This window comes from Protopterus annectens, chromosome 9.part0, assembly GCF_019279795.1.
Source record: "Protopterus annectens isolate FY-2018-M chromosome 9.part0, PAN1.0, whole genome shotgun sequence".
Classification (NCBI taxonomy): Eukaryota; Metazoa; Chordata; order Ceratodontiformes; family Protopteridae; genus Protopterus; species Protopterus annectens.
The window spans coordinates 451882433-451905762 of record NC_056743.1 but is presented as its reverse complement, the minus strand read 5'-3'; the positions used below and the strand labels follow the sequence as shown (position 1 = coordinate 451905762).

The following is a 23330-nucleotide window of genomic DNA, read 5'->3' as shown; positions in this document are numbered from 1 at the left end:
CTGTCTTATTATTTATTCAACTCCAGCTTTACAACCAAATTATGGTCTATTTTGGATTATGTGCAGTACGTATCTGCATTACACCAGCACCAGAGAGAGTGTTTGTCTTTAGTCATCTTGCTCCTGTTACGTTTGCCTTTCCTGTTCTTATCCGGCTTAAGTACTCTCTACAGAATTTTCAGCTGTTTTTGGACACAGGACTCAGGCTGTACTACCAATGTACTGCATTTCTCGACAGCCACACCTAAGACTTTTCGTGCCCCAGGTGTTTTTATCGTTTTATAACTTGTGCTGGATTTGCCACTTAGTAACATCATTGCAGATTGCACCTGTGCTGACTGTATTGTGAATCATTTCATCTTTCAATCAGTATACAGTAGTCAAACATGATGATTCTGGCTGAATGCATCTGGTTCTGTCCTCAGCATTCTGTAAGTCACTGGCCAGATGACTTGGTTGGATTAGCTCAGGTTTTACTGCTATGTGGAATTGAATCAGCTGAATCCCGGAATCTGCTCTGCTATGACAGTTTGTTTGGCATTGGTGAATTTCCATAACCTATTTTATTTCATCTTTCCATATATTTTAAGGACTATATTACCAGTTTGGCTCACCATTCTGTTCTGAATCCTAGCTCTTTGCTGACTGTGCCATTAAGCTTTCCATTCTTATATTTAGCAGCCATATGGGGAATCATCTCCCTACACTTGCAGTTGATTTTAGTTCATTTGATTAAACTACCAGGACTGTGATCTACATTAAGTATAGGTTAACTAGCAGTTTTCTTTATTTTCAGTCATTAACATGAGACTTCTTGATTTTAGTTGACTTTTGCCTCCCAATCTGCCTGTAGCACTCAAAAACTTTATCCTCCATTTCAGCATTTATTCATTTTTTTTCCTTCTAGGAATTGTACATTTTATCTGCATTGTTTGACCCATGTGTCATTTGATCTTACTATATTACTGGAATGATTTACTCTTTTTTTATTTTATTCACAGCTTATATGATTGACTATTATTGTTAGTTTTATTCATCAACCTAGATTTTTATTGACTTTTAGTATTCACATTTTGCTATTCTCATTCACCACAGTCTATGTGTACCTGGATGGTATCATTCCCTTTCATTCATTTACCGATTTATTTTTTATTTATTAGTTTACTAACCTAATTCATTTTATTGTTCTCCAGTGATATACCTCATTCTGATTTTTCATTTTAGCTACATTCTTACTGGCCATAATTATCAATTTCAACAGTTTGACCTATGACAGGAGCGTATTTGTGAATACCTCTTCTTTATAGTTGTTCTACTTTCTTGCTGCGTATTCATTACGATAGGAAGCATAAGGTACTTTGGAAATATAGGGATGTTTGTTGCTTCCACTAGTGTTAGGGGTTCCTGTCCTGAGGCTGATACTGATCCCTCCTTTTTGAAGATACTGCCCTGGGAAAAACATTTTTTTGATAGTCCACTTATACTGCATGATGTTCTAATGAATCCCTCATTGCATCAGGGGTGGGCAGGTAGGGCCTGTTCTTCTAATGCACCTATGAGGGCATTGTACTGTAATGTCAAACATCTGAAATAAGCCTAGGATTATCCCCAACTTGATCATGTCTCGTGAGCTTGTATTTATAAGCTGGACCTGGCTTGATGACAGATTTGATTCCATCCTTGTGGACAGTCAGCCCCTGAGTTCTTTGTTATCTAACTGCTTAGGCTATGGACCAGACAGGGGAGTTGCCATATTCTATCATTCATTCCTGCAAATGGCCAAGGCTCAAGGCGAGGCTACTAACTGCCCTGAGTTTGCCATTCTTACAGTAACAAAGAATTTTAGAGATACTGGCAAATTTATATCCTACTTTTTAATGATCGTCATATGTGATACAGATACTAAAATAAACAAGTATATATTTTTCTTTATTATTTTTAAGAAATGTAGGTATAACAATGTAAAAAAAACATAAGAAAGGCTGGACAAAAGCATGCTTAAGTTAATAGGCTGTAATCTTGGGTTGTCGGGTTGGGGGATTGGGCGTAAAAATGAACTGATAATATATGTTGAATTTAGATGTTTTTTTCTCTTACTGTTGCACTGGTGAATGTCTGGATTAGTGCCCTTGCCTTAATCTTATAACAAGTTTCTTGTGTAAGGCATGTGGAGTTTAAAAATAAGAGAAATATGTGAATGTATTGAAAAGTTGTTTTTTTTTTTTTTAGCAAATAAATGTTCAGTGTGAGTTGAGAAGCCTGCAGGTAAGGGCATCTCTAAATTCTGTTTTTATGTTTCCATGGAGTCATGCTGGCAGACAATAAATCTAGAGAGTTCTGGACATTGTTTGCTAAGAAAAAAAACAAAACAAAATTAAAAGGTACAAAGCAAGCAGCTTAGTAAAAAAAATAAAGTTTGAAATGATTGGAAGTGAATAAGAGATAGCAGCTTTACTGGTACCTAAATACTTCAGTGTACGTCTAGGACAGTGTATAATTTAGTTTCATTTAAAGATAGCACTTTCTCTTAAGAAAGAAAGTTAATGTTTTCTGAAAGCATGCAAGCTGTTTTTTTTTTATCTGAGAGAGGAATAAAAATAAGACAATTATAGAAAGCTATTATTGTAAGCAGGAGCACAGGCTATAACATGTGCTTTAGGATAGATGGCCTTCATTTTAGATTAGGTAATGCCTGTGAGTGCAGCTATCAATTTGGGATGACTGCTCTTATCAGGAGGGATAAACTTTTTATTTAAAGATGTACATAGTTTTGTGCGTCTGATTTAAGTTATTAGGCTTTTTTATGAGTTTTTATTAAAGCAAAAAAGTCTTGTAAAATGTGACATAGGTTCAAATGGAAATGGCAAGAAACAACTGCATAAAGGATCAACCTGCCAATCATTAATGGGTGCATGTAACACAAAAGCTGGAAAATAACATTTAAAAAAAGTTATTATATATAACAGGTGGGAATAATAACTTCTTATCATAATGGCTACACTATCCATATTATTTTGGGACATTAATGGCCTCACAGGTATAGAAAAAAGGGTAAAGAGTATTGAATTATATTAAAAAATCCAGAGTGCAAATAGCAATGCTACAAGAGACATAGTTGGAAAGAAATGAGCATGTGAATTTGATAAAGAAAGGATTTCAAGATGGATATTCAGCAGAATACCAAGGTCAAAGTTAAAGGTTGAGTACTTTTAATAATTGCTAGAGGAACACAATTAGTGATAAAGGAGGAAGATTTGTGGTAGTGAGGGGTTACCGATCATGGGGGAGAATTGCAATGGCACATTTATATTCCACCTAAACCTGCCATTATGCTCACCTTTCAGCAGAGAATATTACTTGTAGATGGGCACTAGAACTTGATTTGCAACAATGAGGATGTGTTTGGGGAACATAGAAGGGATAATATAACAAAAGAGGGTAGATTTCTGAAGAAATTTATAAAAATATTTGGTATGGAAGACAAGAAGTCAGTAGTAGGAACTCGAGAGAGAGTATACATATTATTCCTCAAGGTACAATAACTGGGCTAGACTACACAGAAATTATATTTCACAGCAGCATGTGCATTTAATAGAAAGCTTCGACAAACATCCAGATAACTATTTTAGATCATGTGCCAATAACACCTAAGATAAAAATGCAGGGTAAAGAAGTAAAAATGAGACACTGGTGCTTCCCCATCCACCTGTTAAAATAAGGAACTTAAGGAATGGATAGTAGAAATTATTTGCAAGTTATTAGTGAAGACAGAAATTTATTCAGAAGTTATAACTAGTAAGTGGGATAAAATGAAAGTGGAGTTTAAAAATAGTATAGAAATAAAAAAAAAGATATGATAAGAAGTAGTAATGATTATTTAGAGGGCTGACAAAGGTTAAAGTATTGGAGAATAAGGGGAATCTCATAGAACAAGAAGGACAAATGTAGAGTGCTAAAGAGAAAATAAGGGAGTATCTGGATAATATGCATGAGTTTAGAAAGATTGCTATTAAGCAACTGTTTTTTTGTAATAACTCCAGAGAACAATTTTTTTTTCAGTGACTTAAACAACAGAAAATAGAAAGGGTTGTTAGCAAACTTAGGGAACCTAAAACAAGAAAAGTAACTAGAGATTCTATACAGGTAGTACAGATAATTCAGAAATGTTATGAAAATTTGTATAAAGCAGAGAAATGTAGAAATCAAGAAAGAGCACAAATGGAAATATTAATGGAAGACTTAAGTATGCCAAGGTTAGAGGCAGATGAGGCTCAACAATTAACAGCTAAGATAGGAGGAGATGAGATAAAACTGTTGACGTGTAATCAATCAGCAGGAAAGTCTCTAAGAATAGATGATGTTCCTGCAGAAGTTTGGAAGGTAGAAGGAAAGAAATTTATAAAGATCTGGAATTTTTGTTTAACGGTATTTTGAAAGGAAGGGAATCACCAACATTCTGGAACAAAGCTGTGGTAGCTATAATATCTAAAGACAATAAAAAACTATCAGACCCAGCTTCTTTTAGGCCCATTTCAATTGTAAACTATGATTATAAAGTGTTTATATCTATAATAGCAAAAAGAAAGGCAAAGGTGTTGCTAAAATTGATAGATATGGATCGATGTGGTTTTGTTGAGGGGAGGCAAACATTTGACAAAATGAATAGAACAATGATGATCAAGAGGGAAGCAGAATATAAGACAATACCACTGTTGTTGGTGGATCTTAAAGCAGAGAAAGCATTCCACAGAGTAAGCTGGGATTTTATGAATAGGGCATTGGAAGCATTTGCATTCGCATTTACAATAATAATGTTAATTAAGAGGATATATGAGGGATAGGAGGCGAAAATTAAAGTGAGAAGATTATCTGATAGGTCGCGTATGAAAAGAGGAACCAGGCTGAGCTGTCCTCTTTCCCCTTTGTTATTTGCATTACATTTAGAGCAACTGACAAAGAAAATAAGGAAATCAGAAATTTAAGGATATAATTGGTATGATAATCAAGAAAAGTTGGCTTTATTTGCAGATGATATTATTTTGTACCTGATAAAACCAGAAAAGGACATCTCAGTGTCTTTTAGGGATATTAAATTAATCAAGATAAAATAAAGGCTATAGCTGTAAACTATGTACCCACACATGAATTGGTTAAACAATACCCATATTTATAGGGACACTATAAAATGATGTATCTGTATGCATTAAAAAGGATTCTACTAAACAAAAGATAATACAAAAACTGAGAAACTTGAAGCTCATTTAAAGATATAGAGAGTAAGATACAATCAGTAAAAATGTTTTTGCTCCTTTAGTTTTATGTACTGGTCAGGCACATTTTATCAGCCACAGGAGAAGTTGTAAATAGTAATTAATAAAGAGTTGAAGGATTTTATCTGGTGGGGAGGAGAGGAAGGGTCAATTAGGAAACAACTCTATGATTAAACAGCATGATATATGACCAAAATCATAGTATCTGTTGCCCCTCAACTCTAAGCTGAGGAGCAAAACAAATTGAGAGCATAGGTCATTTCTGCATGACCTGATCCCCTCAAGTCTAAGTTTAGAATCAGTAACTGAGACCTGGTTCAAGGCTCCAGAGAGCACCCCTGTAATACCAGGCTACAACTCTTACCACACTTTTCGGCCACCAAAGCAGGACCGAAACACTAAAGGTGGAGGCGTGTCAATATTCACCAAGGATATTCACACCACCAGGCTAGTTGCCCAACACAATGCATCTGAAATTCTCCAGGTGCAACTAACACTAGGTAAGACTGCAATCCAAATTGTAGCTTGCTACAGGTTCCCCACCATACCCCAAGATTCACACTACACCTTTCTAAACATACTGGAAAATATTAAGATAGAACCAAACACCCTAATACTGGGTGATTTTAACTACCCTGCCATTAACTGGGAAAACTACTCATGTACCAACACCTTTGCCCAACGGTTCTTAGAATTCATAAATTCCAACGCCCTGGATCACCTAATCCATAGTCCCACCAGGGGCTCCAGTATCCTAGACCTGGTCATTACCAACATGGGAAATCGATGCTTCACACCTAAGGTCACTCCCTCGTTAGTCACGTCTGACCATAAGCTAATCACCCTTAACATCCACATCCCACCCCCACCCCCCAGTAAGGAAACCTCCATAAAAAACTTCTCCAAAGCCAACTTCATGCTACTCAAGTCAGAAGTGACAAACTTCATGACACCCATGCAGACAGGAGCTGAAAGTTCAATTGCTGAATCCTACACTAAGGCACTGTACGAGCACATCCACTCATGCATAAATCGTGCCATCCCAAATAGAACCAAGATGCTCTCATCCAAAAAAAAGAAGCCAATCTGGTGGTCCCCTGCCATAAACAAACTTTACAACAAAAGGAAGAAACTTTTGCAGAAAAGAGGAAATTCCCAGGATGCAAAAAACTTCCTTACCAGCCTCAGTAAGAAACTGAGATCCCTCATAAAATCCTCCAAAGCTAGTTACGAAAATAAAATTGCCAAAGATTCCAAAGACAACCACAAAGCATGCTATAACTATGTCAAGAATCTAAATGGCAATGCTCAGATCTGCTCTGAGCTAAAAACAGAATGGCATTAAATATACTGATCCCAAGGATATTGCCAATATCCTGGCAGATCGATTCAGTGCCAACTTCACCCCCCTCTCACCCCCTAAATGGCCCATCTCAATACCGGAAGATTGCCAAATTCCGGTAACAACAGCCACACAGGTAAAAAAAGCACTCTCCAAAGCTAAGAATACAGCATCCATGTGACCAGATGACATCCCGGGCTGTGTGCTACATGAACTACAATATGAACTGGCACCTCACCTAAGTGTCATGTTTAATTATAGCCTCACCTCAGGTTTCATGCCCACTGAGTGCCACACAGCTACAGTTATCCCACTCCACAAGGGGGGATCCACCTTGGATCCCGGAAACTACCGTCCCATCAGTCTGACAAGCCTTATCTGCAAGGCCATGGAGCGTATTATCATGGAACTTATAAACAAAGACATTGGCAACCTTCAAACACTGGACCCCACCCATTTTGGGTTCGTGAAGGGCCGATCTTGTCTCCTGAACTTGATTGACTTCTTCGACTCAGTCTCCAGAGCCATGGACAAGGGTAAGGTGGTCCACACAGCCTATCTAGACCTTGCCAAGGCCCTTGACACCATCCCCCACTCTGGAATCATAGATAAACTTACTAAGCTGGGCATTAATCCCTACATCACCCAATGGGTTGCTAACTGGCTTACTGATAGAACCCACCCTGTAAAAGTAGCCGACTCCAAATCCAGCTCCAGACAAGTGACAAGTGGAGTACCTCAGGGTTCAGTACTGGGACCGCTCTTGTTTGGCATCTTCTTCTCTGAAGTACAGGCCAACACTAAGGGACTCTGGATAACAAAGTTCGCAGATGACTGCAAACTGGGAGCCATTATTGAATCCCCAAATTATGTGGATACTCTACAAAAGGGCCTTACAGAAACAGATGCTTGGTGCCAGAGCCATGGGCTCAAGCTCAATGCCAAGAAATGTATAGTTATCCCCTTTGGGAAAAAACATGTATCCGTGAATTACCATATAGGTGGCAGTACACTAAACACCGAAAGTGTGATAAGAGACTTAGGGACACAGGTGGACAGTGGTCTCACCTTCGATAACCACATCGCCACAACAGTCAGGAAATCCTTCTATGTGGCACACCTCATCACCAAGAGCTTTTCATCCAGAAAAAAGGAGGTCATTGTCCCACTGTACTCATCCCTCATTAGACCCATTATAGAATACAATGCCCCATTTGGTATGTACCTCTCAAGACATCTGCAACAACTGGAAAGGCCACAGAAATACCTCACTAAAAGAATCACAGGCCTAAAGCAGATGCCCTACGCTGACCGCCTTAAAAAAATCCAGCTATATGCTGTCGCATATCGTCTACTCAGAGGCGATCTTTGCTTAACATACAAGGCCATGTCAAACCCAGAGCTGTTGGACATGCTACACTTAAAGAAATCCCAATCCCTCAGAGCCACACGCTCCAGGGATCTAAACCTTGTCATCACAATAAACAAAACATGCTGGAGGGATAGGTTCCTGACCCAGAGACTCCCCAGACTCTGGAATAGATTGCCCATACATGTCAAGCAGAGTGCCTCTTTGGTCCTCTTCAAAAGGAACCTTGACGATTGGATGGGGGAAAGGAAATTCACCCCGGGGATCACGTCAGTCGCTCTGCTAGACAGGGGTCCAGGGAAGTAAATAGTGTGGGAAGAAATAGCCAGGGAATTGTTATGGCTAGGCTTGTATAGGCCCTAGGGCTGATAGCCTAGTACCAACCTATGAACACTTCAGGACAGAAAAAATCTCTGTCTTGTGGGAAAATGTAGCAAACTGCATGTTACATCTTATATCACATATAAAGTGCAAAAGCACTTCAATGCTGACCACAAATACACTATCGACATTCATTTCTGAATGGGAGTAGTGTACTGGTGATAGAGCAGCATGTCCTGGTCATCACCTTTAACACCTTGCACACACTCAGCAGCTGCCACCTTTGCCCCACCCTAGGTATGCCTCTGTGGGGTGATACTGCAGTGCAAGAACTTTCCTGTGATCACCCCAGACCTACTTTCTCCTTCTGTTGTTTTGGCAATGCAGTGCTGTAGATCCAGATGTGTCTTGTGAGGTCTACAGTAACATTTTAATCCCCCCCCAAATCTGTTGCCCTATGCCATACGCATCCAGCCTACTTTGTGACTGTGAGTCATGGTATGCATTTGAACTCTGTGAACTTTGGCAGACTGGGCAGTGGGCAAGCATTTCTGGTGTACAGCCATCTGTTCAAGGGCAGGCTTTTACTGAATGAGCACTATGTCACCTATCAAATGTAGCCTCCTAAAAGTAATCCTTGTATATGTCCAAGATCATCTCCACAGCAGCTAACTGACTGGCTGTTCTTTTCTGGAAAGTGTGAATCACAGTTAACCTCATTACCTGGAAGGCCTTTCCTTCTGTGGAATGTATGTTGGCAACTTTTTCTTTCCTCGCCAAGCTTCTCTTGATCAGATTGGGTGTTGCAGTTCTAGTTATTGCTGTCAGAAGGATATGTGATGGTCTGAGATACCCTTGATGTTCTTCATTCCACATTGCTGCAGTCCTAACTATTGGGTAGTCCGCTGTCCAGTCGGCCCGAATACCAAAGTATATGGCTGACGTCGGTCACGGCGCATTAGACTGACGTCAGTACGTCAGGGTACTAATGCGCATGACCGACGTCATATCCTCAGTCTTTTTTGCCGCATGGTCCGATGCAGAAGCAATTTTGCGAGTGCAGGTTGGCGTTCTGAAAGTTTCTGAAGTCAGAGTTTCAGACCGAATCAAAGTTGGCTAAGTACCCGTTGGGAATATTTTGGTTTTTCTTGCCTCAGTATTTAACCGGATGTCAGAAAAAGTGAATAACTGTATTTCTTGTGGGAAACAGATACCTCATAGGGATTACCATACTTTGTGTATACCTTGTTTAGGGCCTGAGCACGGCGTTGTTGGATGCCGCTCTTGTGCAAGATTTAACAAACGCACTATTAAGAGAAGGTTAGACTGTGCCAGGTTAGTGTTTGGGAAGCGTTGTAATTATAAAATGCCGTCGGATGTTCCGGCGCCGCTTCGCAAAAAGCGCAAGGATAAAGCAGCAAAGCCTAGAGTGGAAGAACCGACCGTCCCTGACGCCGGTTCTTTAGAAGGCTCAGTGGAGCCGGAGGTTCTGCCAGGTGTTTCTTTGGAGTCTCAGGGAGAGACTTTATTGTTACAGGATGTATCCTCTCAGGAAGTAGGCCAGGCTGAGGGGGCTTCTCAGGTGGCTGTTCTTCCCTCTCTTCCTAAGGTGGTTAGAGCCTCCCCCTCTGTTTCCAAGGTTTCTTTGAGAGGCAGGCCTAGTGTAGCTTCAGTGGGGGTTTCTCCTAGTGTTTCAGGGTCTTTGCCTAAGAAACATATGCTTAAAATGGCAGAGGATTTGATTACTATGATTAGAGGTTCTATGCCCCCTCCTGATAAGAGGCCTAGGGTGGAACCTGAGTTTGAGAGTTTTGAGCACTGTTCGAGGCTTCTGAGTCTTGGCTGAAGACTTGCAGGAGTATCCTCCTTATTCTGATTCTGATGTGGATGATTCTACTCCTTCAGCTTCTCCTCCTGAGGATTTTTCTTTTTCAGAGACTCTGCATTCCATGAGGGAGCATTTTAAATGGGAAGGTCAAGATTTCTCTGATTCCAGGAAGAGGCTTAGGGAATTCTTGTTTTTACCCCAGCATAGGCCTTTAGCTATACCTCCGGTTCTGAATGTGGTGGAAGATGTTTTTGCAGAGGCTTCCCTAAATCCTGATTCTTTGCCTCCTGCACCAGTTAAACCGGATAGGTACTATAGGGTGCCTGAAGCTCATAAGTATCTTTTTAAGAGTCCTAGGGCAGACCCGAAACTGTCTCTCAGGGGCCTAAAGGTGTGAAGGCTTCTGTGGTTAAAAATCCTGTTCCTCCTGATAAAGAGGCAAGGGCTTTGGATAGATGGGGAAAGAAAGTGTATACTTCTTCCACTTTAGCCATGAGGGCATTGAATTGTCAGTTTCACATGTTAAAATATCAGAATTACCTCCTTTCACAATTGAAATCTAAGGTGGATGCTCTGGCAGAAGGTATTGAGTGTAAAGAGTTGCAGGATTTAGTTCATGTGTCTGAACAGGTGGGTAAGCATTCCTTGCAGTGTGGTTTTGATGCTGTGCAGGCCTCCTCGAGGGTGGCTGCCACTGGTTCTGTTCTTCGTAGGCACGCCTGGTTGAGAGATCAGAACTTAGCTGAGCATGTTAAGACAAGGATTTTGGATGCTCCTTTACAGTCTGATGTGTTGTTTGGTTCGCCTGTTGAAGCAGTTTTAAAGAAAATGGAGGACAAGGCTAAGTCTATGCAAACTGTTAAAGATCTTTTGCAGGTGCAGCCTCCGAAGTTTAGTAGAAATTGGCCTACTAAGGGGTGGACTTATCCTGCTTATGATTCCCAGTCTAGGGGTAGGTCTAGACGTGGTAGGGGCAGAGCTCAAGGTTCTTTTAGGCCTAGGACAGGAGTTCACCTGCTCAGACTTCTGGTGAGGGCAGGGGTCAGTCCTTTCGTAAGCAGACCCAATGACCTGCCTTTTCAGCTGCCAGTACATTCTCGCCTGGCAGCACCTCTGGGAGGAAGGCTGTCTCTTTTCAAAGAAAATTGGGATTTAATTACCCAAGACAGATGGGTTCTGGATATCATTCACCACGGTTACAGGTTTTATTTCCATACCTTGCCTCCTTTCAAAGGCATGCCAGACATTCCTCCTCTACAAAGAACAGAGGCTCACAAGCAAATTTCTCTGTTGCTCCAAATAGGAGCCATTCAGTCAGTTCCTGTGCCAGAAAGGGGCCTAGGATTTTATTCTCGCCTGTTCCTAGTACCAAAGAAGGGGAACACGTGGAGACCAATTCTGGATTTATCTATCCTCAACACTTATCTGGACATTCCCAAGTTCAAAATGTTGACGTTACAACAGCTTTTACCTCTGCTGGGCAAAGATCACTGGATGGTAACTTTAGATCTCAAGGAAGCTTACCTTCATGTGCCTATAAGGCTAAGTTGCAGGAAGTATCTGCGTTTTCGAGCTGGAAATTCTCATTATCAGTTCTCTGCATTGCCCTTTGGCTTATCCACTGCGCCCAGAGTATTCACAAAGGTTCTGGCTCCAGTGATAGCTTACTTCAGGCTACAAGGAATTCAAATCTATCCTTACTTGGACGACTGCCTGATTCTGGCTCAAGAAAAGGAAGACCTTCTACAGCATTTGGAATATGTTATAGCAGTGCTAAGATGCCTAGGGTATTCTGTGAACGAAATAAAGTCCAGTCTAGTACCCTCTCAAGACATGTGCTTTCTGGGTGTGAGACTGAATACAGCAGCCCAGATGGCCTTTTTAACCCCGGACAAACAAAAGAATCTATCCAGTTACTTCCATCAACTATCTCTTCAGTCTGGGCTGACTGCAAGGACAGTCCTTCAAGCCTTAGGGTTCATGGCATCTTGTATTCTGGTGCTTCCCAATGCCAAACTGCATATGAGGAAGCTACAATGGTATCTAAAAATCTATGGACACAGCACTGCCAGGATTTGGACACTGTCATTCAAATAATACCTTGCATTCAAAAGGAATTTTTGTGGTGGGCTCAGGAATGTCACCTAAACAAGGGACTCTCTGTGACCCGGCCAGAGGCGAGTCAGATTCTAACGACAGATGCCTCAGACATTGCTTGGGGAGCTCATCTAGATGGAAAATGGATACAAGACAAGTGGCCTGCTAGACTACAGCATCTACATATCAACATGAAAGAGATGTTAGCAGTCCAGTTTGCATTAATGGCTTTCAAGGAGTTACTTCTTCCAGGGCAGGTGTTGATTCTAACAGACAACACAACTGTCATGTGGTACATCAACAAACAAGGGGGAACACATTCTTACCCATTGTGCAGGCAAGCAATGATTTTATGGGAGACTGCGCTCAGCTTGCAACTAACTCTTCAGGCAAGGTTTCTGCCGGGAGCACAGAACTCCTTAACAGATGTGTTAAGCAGGCAAATCATGGATCCCCACGAGTGGAAACTGGATCTTCATGTATTTCAAAAATTGACAGTGTCATGGGGAACTCCAGACATAGATCTGTTCGCTTCTCCACTAAACCACCAGCTGCCAAAGTTTTGCACGAAGGGATTTCCTCACACAGCTTGGAAAGTGGATGCTCTTTCTTTCAGTTGGAAAAATCTTCATGTGTATGCTTTTCCACCTCTTCCTCTTCTCCCAAAGGTGCTTCTAAAGATCAGACAAGACAAGCCAAGGATGATTTTAATAGCTCCAGATTGGCCTCGGCAGCACTGGTACCCATTACTGAGGAGTCTGGTAAGGAAGCCTCCATGGCCTTTACCCTTGATTCCGCATCTGTTGTCTCAGAAGGACGGTCGTCTGCTCAATGTCAAGCTTCACTCTCTTCATCTAACAGCCTGGCATATTCTGTTTTGAAAGACAGCAGGTCTCAACTTCCTCAACAAGTTTTAAATGTGATTATGGAAGCCAGAAGACCTAGTACAAGGAAAGTGTACGCAGAAAAATGGAAGAGATTTTTATTTTGGACTGCAGCAAAGAATTTGGAGATTTGAGCCTAATTTGAGTGTGGCTCTTCAATATCTTACTGAGTTATTGGACAAAGGTTTGTCTTTCTCTTCCATTAAGATTCATGCTGCAGCAATTTCAGCTCACTATGATTGTGACCCACCATTGTTTTCACATCCTTTGTTCAAGCAATTTCTTAGAGGGCAAAGAATATAAGACCCCACGTAGAGCTCCTACTCCTGCTTGGGATCTCAATTTTGTGTTGGAGAAACTTACTCTACAACCTTTTGAGCCTCTGGCTACTGCTGAACTGAAATACTTGTCATGGAAGACTGCTTTTTGTTGGCCATTACTTCTGCAAGAAGGGTTTCTGAGTTACAGGCCCTTATGGCGGTTGAGCCTTTTTGATTTTTCATAAGGATAGGGTATCATTACGTACTAATCCTTCCTTTATGCCTAAGGTGGTTTCTAGTGTGGCTTTAAACCAAACTATTCATTTGCCTACTTTCTATGCAGATCCCCAAAATAAAGGGGAAAAGATTTTGCACACTTTAGATGTACACAGGCAATTGCGTTATTATTTAAGCAGGACTAAGGATTTTAGGCAGTCTCAGCAGTTGTTTGTTTCTTTTGCTTTGAGTTCGCAGGGCAAGCCTGTGTCAAAACAAACAATTTCTAGATGGATTGGGTTCTGCATTGCATTTTGTTATTCCCATCATGGCAAGGAGATTCCAGCTGGGATTAGGCCTCATTCCACTAGGGCTACTGCCACTTCAACAGCATTTCTAAGGGGGGTGGCAACTAAGGATATTTTGGAGGCAGCTACTTGGAGTTCAGTGCATACTTTCTCTAAGCATTACCACCTTCCTCTCTACTCTAAGTCTAGGGCTGGTTTTGCCACAGCTATTTTGCAAGGCATGTTATCAGCTCCTGCTTCCTTATGATTTGCCAGCCTCCCTTACCTCTGCTTTGGGATTCTACCCAATAGTTAGGACTGCAGCAATGTGGAATGAAGAACATAGTACAGTTTTGTACCTACCATAAATGTAGATGTTCGAGGATCCACATTGCTGCAGTCCAATTTACCCTCCCTCCTTCCCCTCTGTGTTTAGGGGTGGTTGTGTAGGTGAGATTATATTCTGGTACCTTGGTATATATTGTATATATTTTTGGTGCAGGTATGTTTGGTGTGTTTTGGTTTTGGCCTTGTCTTTTTAGGGTCTTCTGACATCTGGGGCAAGAAAAGACTGAGGATATGACGTCGGTCATGCGCATTAGTACCCTGACGTACTGACGTCAGTCTAATGCGCCGTGACCGACGTCAGCCATATACTTTGGTATTCGGGCCGACTGGACAGCGGACTACCCAATAGTTAGGACTGCAGCAATGTGGATCCTCGAACATCTACATTTATGGTAGGTACAAAACTGTACTTTGTCTTGTACCTGTAGTGACATTACTGTTCATTATTACAATGACTGTTTCTGTAGTTTAAAATATGACCCACTCTATGTGCTGGCACATCCCATGCCCCTCCAAACTGATGGCTTCCTGTCTGGAGATGCTGACCCCAGTTCTTTATCAAATTTTCTCTTCCTCCTTCAAGTCTTGCTTTTTCCACAATTGTTATTAAGGAGGATTTTGTTACACAGTTTCTTAAGAGGAGACTAGATTCTAATACTCTGAGGATAATTACTCTCCAGTCTTGGACCTCTTATTTATCATTAAGGTTCAAGACAATGGAGTTTATGTACAACTGAATTCTTAAGAGAAACAACATAAACAGCTCATTAAAATCTGGTTCCCAATCAAGTGGCCTTCCACTAGTGAGAGACTTATGCTTTTTTTCTGTTCTGGTCATACAAGTGTGTTATTAGCATTTCATACTGCAGTTCATGGAATCATTTTGGATTAGTTGCAGTATTAATGTGGTCTCTCAGATGTGGTCCTGGACTGGTTCACTTCTTAGTAGTTTGGTCAATCACAGAAAGTGGTCATTGTTATCAACTCTGCTTCATTATATACTCTCACTTGTGGTGCTCCACAGGGGTTCATTTTGGGTCCTTTGTTATTGTCAATTTACATGTTTCCATGGGCAGTCATTACCTTATATAGAGTCCTGCAATCTAACTATTATGTCTATACCTTCTCTCAGAACACTGTATCTGTCACTAATAGTCTTGCTGGTGAGTTTGAAAGCATCCAGATTTGGATGACCTGAGTTAGTTAAAGCTAAACAACCTCTTGGACAACTGCCATGGTTACTCACTCCACACTTCAAGACTCATTTCCTTCTGTCCTTCACCCTTATATTAAGTAAAGAGAAGACAAATTAGACTTTTCACAGAGGTATGTTATTTGTAAGGATCAGTGTCAAACACTGTCAAGTCTGTTTGCTTCTTTCTCAAGAATATTGCTGTCTGAAGGCACCTTGTCCTGCCTGAGACTCTTCCAATGTTTGCGTGTGCTTTGTTCATTCCTTACTTGTACTAACACCATTTCTTATACCTACAGATATTTGACTACGAAATTAATCATCTGAAGCTGGTGCAGAATGCTGCAGCCCAAATACTTTTTGGGGTTTCTTGATACCAGTATATTATGCTAGTCCTCCATAGTCTGTACTAGCTTCTGGTAAGGTCATGTGTCATCTACAAGGTTCTGGTCAAGCTTTACTTTGCCCTTCATGACCTGGATTCCCTCTATCTCCAGGCAGAACACAGGGATGAGTCTATTGGTGGTTTCCGGTGTGGGGCTGAAGTCATTTGGTGTTTGTTGCTTTATGTATCAATGGCCTTACTCTAGAACTTGCTACCATGTTTGCTTTAGGAGTTTCCTCAAAACTTAGTTTTTGAGCTGCCTCACAACACCTGACATATCAGCTGTGTCTTATAATTAGATTTACTGTTTTTAAATCACTTAAGTCTGATTTAAGATCTTCTTAAATGTATGTTTATTTGCTATTTTAATTTATTTGTGTAGTGGTTAGTTATAAGCCCTCTAATAATACTGAATTTGAACTTTTGTCATAGCTCTAAAGCATCTTATTTGTCAATGCAATCTTAACTTTTCTCACATTATTTTTTTCATTTAATGCATCTTTTAGCCAGAGCAAAAAAAAAATCACTTCTTCAAGGTCAAATAAGCATTCAGCATCAAAAACCTATTAGGGTCTAACTGGTGAAGTCTGTACAAATCCTTTAATTAGGTTTATTTGATGATTTCAGCAAAACATTTGATTTATTATCCTGGGACTGTTTTTTGGTGTGGCTATGGCAAGATTGTAGTTAAGTACAGGCTAACATTATGTATGAAATCCTTTGTAAGGCACACGTAGCAGAAATTTGTGGCAATGGACTTGTTTCATGACCTTTTCCCCTTTTTCATGGTACACTAGATGGAATTCAAACTGGCTCAAGGACAGAACCCACATGGTTAGAATTGCTGGAGCCATGTCAGACTCCAAACCAGTTACAAGTGGTGTCCCACAAGGCTCAGTCCTGGGACCTCTCTTGTTTGGTATATATTTCTCTGAGGTACAGGCCAACATGGAAGGACTGTGGCTAACCAAGTTCGCAGATGACTGCAAACTGGGCGCCATAACTGACTCTCCAGCCGACACAAGCATCCTCCAAAAGGGCCTCATAGAAACAGACAACTGGTGCCAGAGCCATGGCCTCAAGCTAAATGCCAAAAAGTGTATAGTCATCCCCTTTGGTAAAAACAAAGTGCCCACAAATTACCATATAGGTGGTAATCCATTAAGTACAGAATAAGTAATTAGGGACCTGGGGACCCAAGTTGATAGCAATCTCTCATTTGACAACCACGTGGCCAAAGTGGTTAGAAAAATATTTTATATAGCCCACCTAATCATGAAGGGATTCACATCTAGATCAGGGGAGGTCATCGTGCCTCTTTACTCATCCCTCATCAGGCCCATAATTGAGTACAATGCCCCTTTTGGGATGTACCTTACCAGACACCTGCAGCAACTGGAAAGACCCCAAAAGTACCTCACCAAGAGGATCAAAGGGCTCAAACAGATGCCATATGCTGCCGGTTAAAGAAACTCCAGCTCTACTCAGTGGCATACCACCTGTTCAGAGGCGATCTGTGCCTGGCGTATAAAGCCATGTCCAACCGGAATTAATGGACATGCTGCACCTCAGAAAATCCAAATCCCATCGAGCTACGCGCTCAAGAGACTTGAACCTCAGCACTGAAATAAATAGGACATGCTGGAGGGACAGATTCATAGCCCAGAGGCTCCCTTCACTCTGGAATAAAATCCCAGTCCAGGTTAGGCAGAGTCCCTAATTGACTCTCTTCAAGAGGAATCTTGATGAGTGGATGGGAGATCGTAGGTTTACCCCGGGTATCACTTTTGTGTCACTGTTAGACAGAGGCACAGTATACTAACCTCGAAAATGGGCATAGCAAAATAAATTTAAAATGGGTGGCGAAAGTCAAACACATTCTGGCTAGGCTTATAAATGCCCTAGGGCAGATAGCCTAGTATGAACCTATGAACATGTGAAGGCTGCCCAGATATACCCTGTTCTCTTTTTAGTAGTGGCTGCCCCCCAGAGGAAAGATTGTAATAACATGGATATCACTATAATCTCATAATTTACATACCACACACACACACACACACACCTCAGTTTTGTAGATGTTTGTGCGATTTGATTTTCAAACCCATAATCTAGCCACCCCACAATATATACAGTGTTACATGGGTTCATGTTTTGGGGTCGTAATAAACATGGTGTTTTCACAACTGCTCCCATTAAATGAGACATGAGCATCAAAATCTAGAGTTGTAAGCAGGTTTGGTGGAATGGTTACCAACCGTAAAATACCTGAGTCAAAGCTGACTAACTCAAGACAGTAGGCTGACTCATGAATAACTGCAATGTTAAGAGAAATGTTCTTGCCCTAAAAGGCACTGAAGCTCCATTGTTAGCTAAGACATCTGCAATCATGCAGTGGTCTTGCCTTGGCTATTATTTATTTTACCTGTTGTGTGTGCTAATGCCTTACTGTTTAAACAAGTTCCAAAAGCTTGTAATTGGCTTTTTGCTGGGATTAGAGCCCCTTAGGTTATCTAGAAAGAAAATGCAAATTTTATGGCCTAGCTTCATTTGTGCATAACAAGCAGGATACCATTCAAGTTGATATGGTTGGAACATGAAACAATCTGATGCATCGGCTACATAACAAGATAAAAAGAAAGGTAAAAGTGAAGCAGATATAAGGGATCTCATATTATGTGATTGTGCGTTCTTGGCCATGTTTGAATACAGAATGCAAACATGGGAGTTAACCAGGTAAGTGGACTGGTCCAAAGACCATTTGTAGCTATGATCCAGGCCAAAAGATCTATGACTTGAAATATTTGTTACATAAAATATGTGTCAGTTATATTTACAAACAAATATATCACTATGAAAAATTTAGATAGCCATTCCAGTGGTTATTCTGCACAGAAATTTAGCAGACCCAAGAAAAAACAGATCCAAGGACAAGAATACATAGCAATGTAGAGGAAAATATATAGCAAACTTTAACATATACAGCAAAAAACACATTTCAGCAATGCACATGGAAAACAAAAAATCTGTGCAACTCAGATCTAAGTACAAGAATACATTTCAAGAACAATATTGACAAAGATACATCGTTATGATGAACTAGGATGTTTTGTTTAGCCACCGTCTCTATAACAGAGAAACTTATATGTTTGAAGATTTTTGGTAGAATGTAGGACTCCTCATCTGTGAAGACTGACGGCAGCTGTCAGCTATGAGGATATGTACCTTTAAATACTAATAAACTTGTTAGCATGACTACTATATTATGCAGTACACAGAAGCTCCAGAGAATTCAGTTTGCAATACAGATCTTGTAGAGTTTATTCTGTGTGTGTGTGTGTGTGTGTGTGTGTGTGTGTGTGTGTGTGTGTGTGTGTGTGTGTGTGTGTGTGTGTGTGTGTACGTATGTGTGTTACTTATTATACAACAACCCCCCCCCCATTAATATTCAAAAACGTGCACGCTGATTGGTCAGCGTGCACGTTGTAAATCTGAGTTACAGTAATGGAAAAAGGTCCGGTCGCCCAGACTTTTTCCATTACTATAACTCTTACAGCAACACTGTCTCGCTATGTTAAACCAGTTTAGCATAGGGAGACAGCTTTTAAAAAAGCAACGGAGATTCTCCATTGCTTTTTTTAAAGCTGTCTTGCTATGTTAAACCCATTTAACATAGCAAAACAGTTTGTAAAAAGCAACAGAGATCTTGCTTTCTCCGTTGCTTTTGCCCACAGTTCTGATGTACTGCGTAGGCATACGCATGCGCACTACATCAGAACTGCAGCAGAATACCAGACAGCTGTGGAAGGGCAGCAAGGAGACATTATACAATGCCATTATTTAAGAAAAGTAATTATTTTTTTTCTTAAATAATGTCATTATAATAATAACACGCCTGGGTGTGGGTAATGCTGGATTTACCCACGGTTGGCTTTATTTGGCCACTCGGGCTTCGCCCTCATGACCAAACCACACCAACCATGAGTAAATCCAGCATTACCCACACCCAGGCGTGCGTTATTGCTATATTAAACCTCCAGACATTACATAGTGACAGAGTGATGAAATATAAGTCAAAAACTGAAGAAATGTATGTGCAGAAGTAAAGGAGGATATTTACTATAAGAAGTCAATATGCCTGAAGCTACAGAATGATAATTTACAATGGAACTATGACTCATCTGCACCTGCCTAGAATAATTCTGCTGCAAGAAGGAAACTAGACATTCTGGATCCACAAATTTAATGTATTCCTCACTGCAAGTAGATTAGCTGAAAAGTCTGAAAAGGTTCATCATGCAGCATTCCAGCATGCTGCTGGGAAGGAAGCCATCAAGGTATTTACTACTTTTACTTTCTTTGATGAAGAAAAAGACACAATAGCAGTACTTAAAAAAAACTCACTAAGTACTGCTAATCTTCAAAGAACTTGACATTCATTATTCATTTATTTATATGAACACAAGGTCCTATGGGGACAAAAAGTGTACGTCATTCTGAAGTATAGAACCAAAAGACAGAATTATGTGAGTGTGTAAGAGACAGACTATAATGTGGCAGAAAGAATGATAAAACAAGAGACAGGTTTTTAATATAGAACAGGCTTGACAGTATCAAGAGCATTAGATGTCTTCATAACAAAGGAAATTACTACTGAGAAAATGTGCACGAGGAAAATAAGGTGAGTAAAATAAGAAATAAAGGCTGGATATGTTGTAAAGCAATCAGTATGAGATAGCCATGTGAGAATACAAGACAGGGAGCACAGAAAATATTAAATCATTTTATTTAGGGTTTTATTAGGTGTGGATTTGAGCATAAATGCAGGTACTGCCCAGCTGTCAATCAATCCTATCAAATCTGCACTAAGAAAGGTCATTTCTTTCAAATGTGCAAAAGTGTGTTCAAAAGAAGTTGCATGCTGTTGAATAGGAATATAAAAATGAACTGTTTGTTCATACATTTGAAGTTAAGACTTGATACTATCCAAAAATGTATCAGAGACAGTGAATCATGGGTAAAGTTTAGACTGCTGAAAATAAATACTAAGAATTAATTGAAAGAATGTGAAAATCAAACTTGATACGTGTGTAGACTATATCACCTTGTCAGAAAATACTTCTAAGTAGCTGCAGCTGGGTGGATGACAAAACAGAAAGCTTTGAGTAGCCACTGGATGGCAGCATTAGATCAGAAAATGTTACGCTTGCAGTGAATTTGCCTAATATCTTGGATTGTGTGGTTTGTGAGAATCTAGAATGGGCAAGCAAATGCATAGTATAAAAGCAAAAACTGCATGTGTTCAAAATCAACTGCAATGTCACAACTACACCTCAGATATTGTTCAAAGCCATAATGATGACATCAGGTATGACTATACTGACTCATTCACAAGTGTAGGAAGTCAGCCAGGAGAATATCACATACAAATAATACCTGATGCAGTACCAGCAATATATGTTCCAGGAAGTAGTAGACTTAAAAATAATGTAGAATTTAAGCTGATGTGTACAGAATATCTAGATGCCACTAATACGAAAACAGAGCCAAACGAATGGGTGAACAACACGGTCACAATTGAAAAGATGGAGTATTGCATTTACATGGATCCACAAAGTCTGAACATAAGAGAATACATTACCTACTGTTTACAGTTGAAGACATGGTGTCACAAATTCCAAACGCTAAGTGTTTCTGGCAGATAAGAATAGATGAGCGAATCTCCATATTATATGACTCTAGGACAGTATATGTTCCCTATAGTTCCATTTACTATTTCATCAAAAGTAAACATGCTCAGAAGAGATGTTTTCCATGTAATTGAAATATTGGAAGGCACTATAAGTACAGTTTATGCTCTGTTATACCAGTAAGAGTGAAAGGGAAGGTCTACAAGAGGGTAGTGAGACCAGCTATGTTATATGGGTTGGAAACAGTGGCATTGACAAAAAGGCAGGAGTCAGAGCTGGACGTGGCAGAGTTAAAGATGTTAAGATTTGCACTGGGTGTGACGAGGGTGGACAGGATTAGGAATAAGTATATTAGAGGGTCAGCCCAGGTTGGAAGGTTTGGAGACAAAGCAAGAAAGGCAAGATTACGTTGCTTTGGACATGTACTGAGGAGGGATGCAGAGTATATTGGGAAAAAGATGCTAAGGATGAAGCTGTCAAGTAAGAGGAAAAGAGGAAGGCCTAAGACAAGGTTTATGGATGTGGTGAGAGAGGACATGCAAGGTGGTTAGTGTGACAGAGCAAGATGCAGAGGACAGGAAGAAGTGGAAACAGATGATCTGCTGTGGCGACCCCTAACAGGAGCAGCTGATAGAAGAAGATAGTATAGAGCCAGACATGAGAATAACATGACAAGAGACTGTTACATCTATGAAATAGATCATGAAAGTATAATTTTTAGACAAACAAAAGTAAATATTAAAGTTACAAAGTATGTGAGGTTTTAAACTAGAGACAGAAAAATCTGGGATGCAGTGCAAATGAAATAATGCAGTGTCTACACAGTTTGTACTCATTGCCTGAGATAACTATGCCATAAGAAAGCAATCAGAGCAATGTATAGCCTGAGATATGAACAAGAAAAGAGTTATGAAATAATCAGGAAACTCATCAAAGATGGTCCCTTGAATACGCCAGCTGTGTTTGAAGAAGATGCCACTCAGAATGGTATAGGGGCTGCAGTACTCTAAGAAAATAGATGTGTTGCTTATAGGTCAAAAGCATTTACAGAGAAACAAAATAGATACACTTAGAATGGAAACCACTAGCAAGAGTGCATGGATGTCAGAATTACCATAAATACATCTGTGGTAAAGACGTTTTGAGTGGACATAGGTCATAAAAACTCACCAAGAACATTCAGAAATGTTTATATACAAAATGATCAGATATCAGATATAAATAGCCCTGTTAAGATCTCCTGACATGCTATCCTGTTGAAGAAACAAGACAGCCTTTCAGACTGTTCTAGAGATAATATAGTTATAAGGACATAAAAGTTGAATTATTAAACAGATATTTTTCAATGTGTGCAGAAGTTTCATATTTGATAGAAATACCTCACGGCATGCCTAATACTGTGTTCTCATTAACTTACACTGATTAGTTTAATGTAATACATGCTCCTTACAAATATACAGTTTAGTTTAAAAAAATGGGGGGGGGGTGGATATGCAAGTATTTACCTTTAAATGCAAATGAACTTGCTAACACAATTATCATGTCAGGTGGTACATAGACATTTCAGACAATTGTTTGTAGTACAGAACTCATGAAATTTAGACTACATATACTGCATTTTGTGTTATTTATTAAGCCTCCTGGGATGAATGTGAACCTTATACAGACCAGAATGGAGAGGCATATTTGGAAGATGGTCTGTTATTTTCAAATAATTTGAGGGTTAGAGTGTAACAGTAAATAATTATTAAATAGCACATACTTAACAGAAACCTTATAAATGGCAAAGTGCATATGTTTGGCAAAATATATTTTTTACATTAAAGGTCACAGTGTCAAGGCTG

General features: G+C 40.1%; 1 long non-coding RNA gene across 1 annotated transcript in view; it reads left to right on the top strand.

The window, feature by feature from the left end:
• The window catches only part of LOC122811264, a 422081-nt gene that overhangs the window by 391129 nt on the left and 7622 nt on the right, over positions 1 to 23330 (top strand). The gene's annotated exons all lie outside the window — the stretch shown is intronic.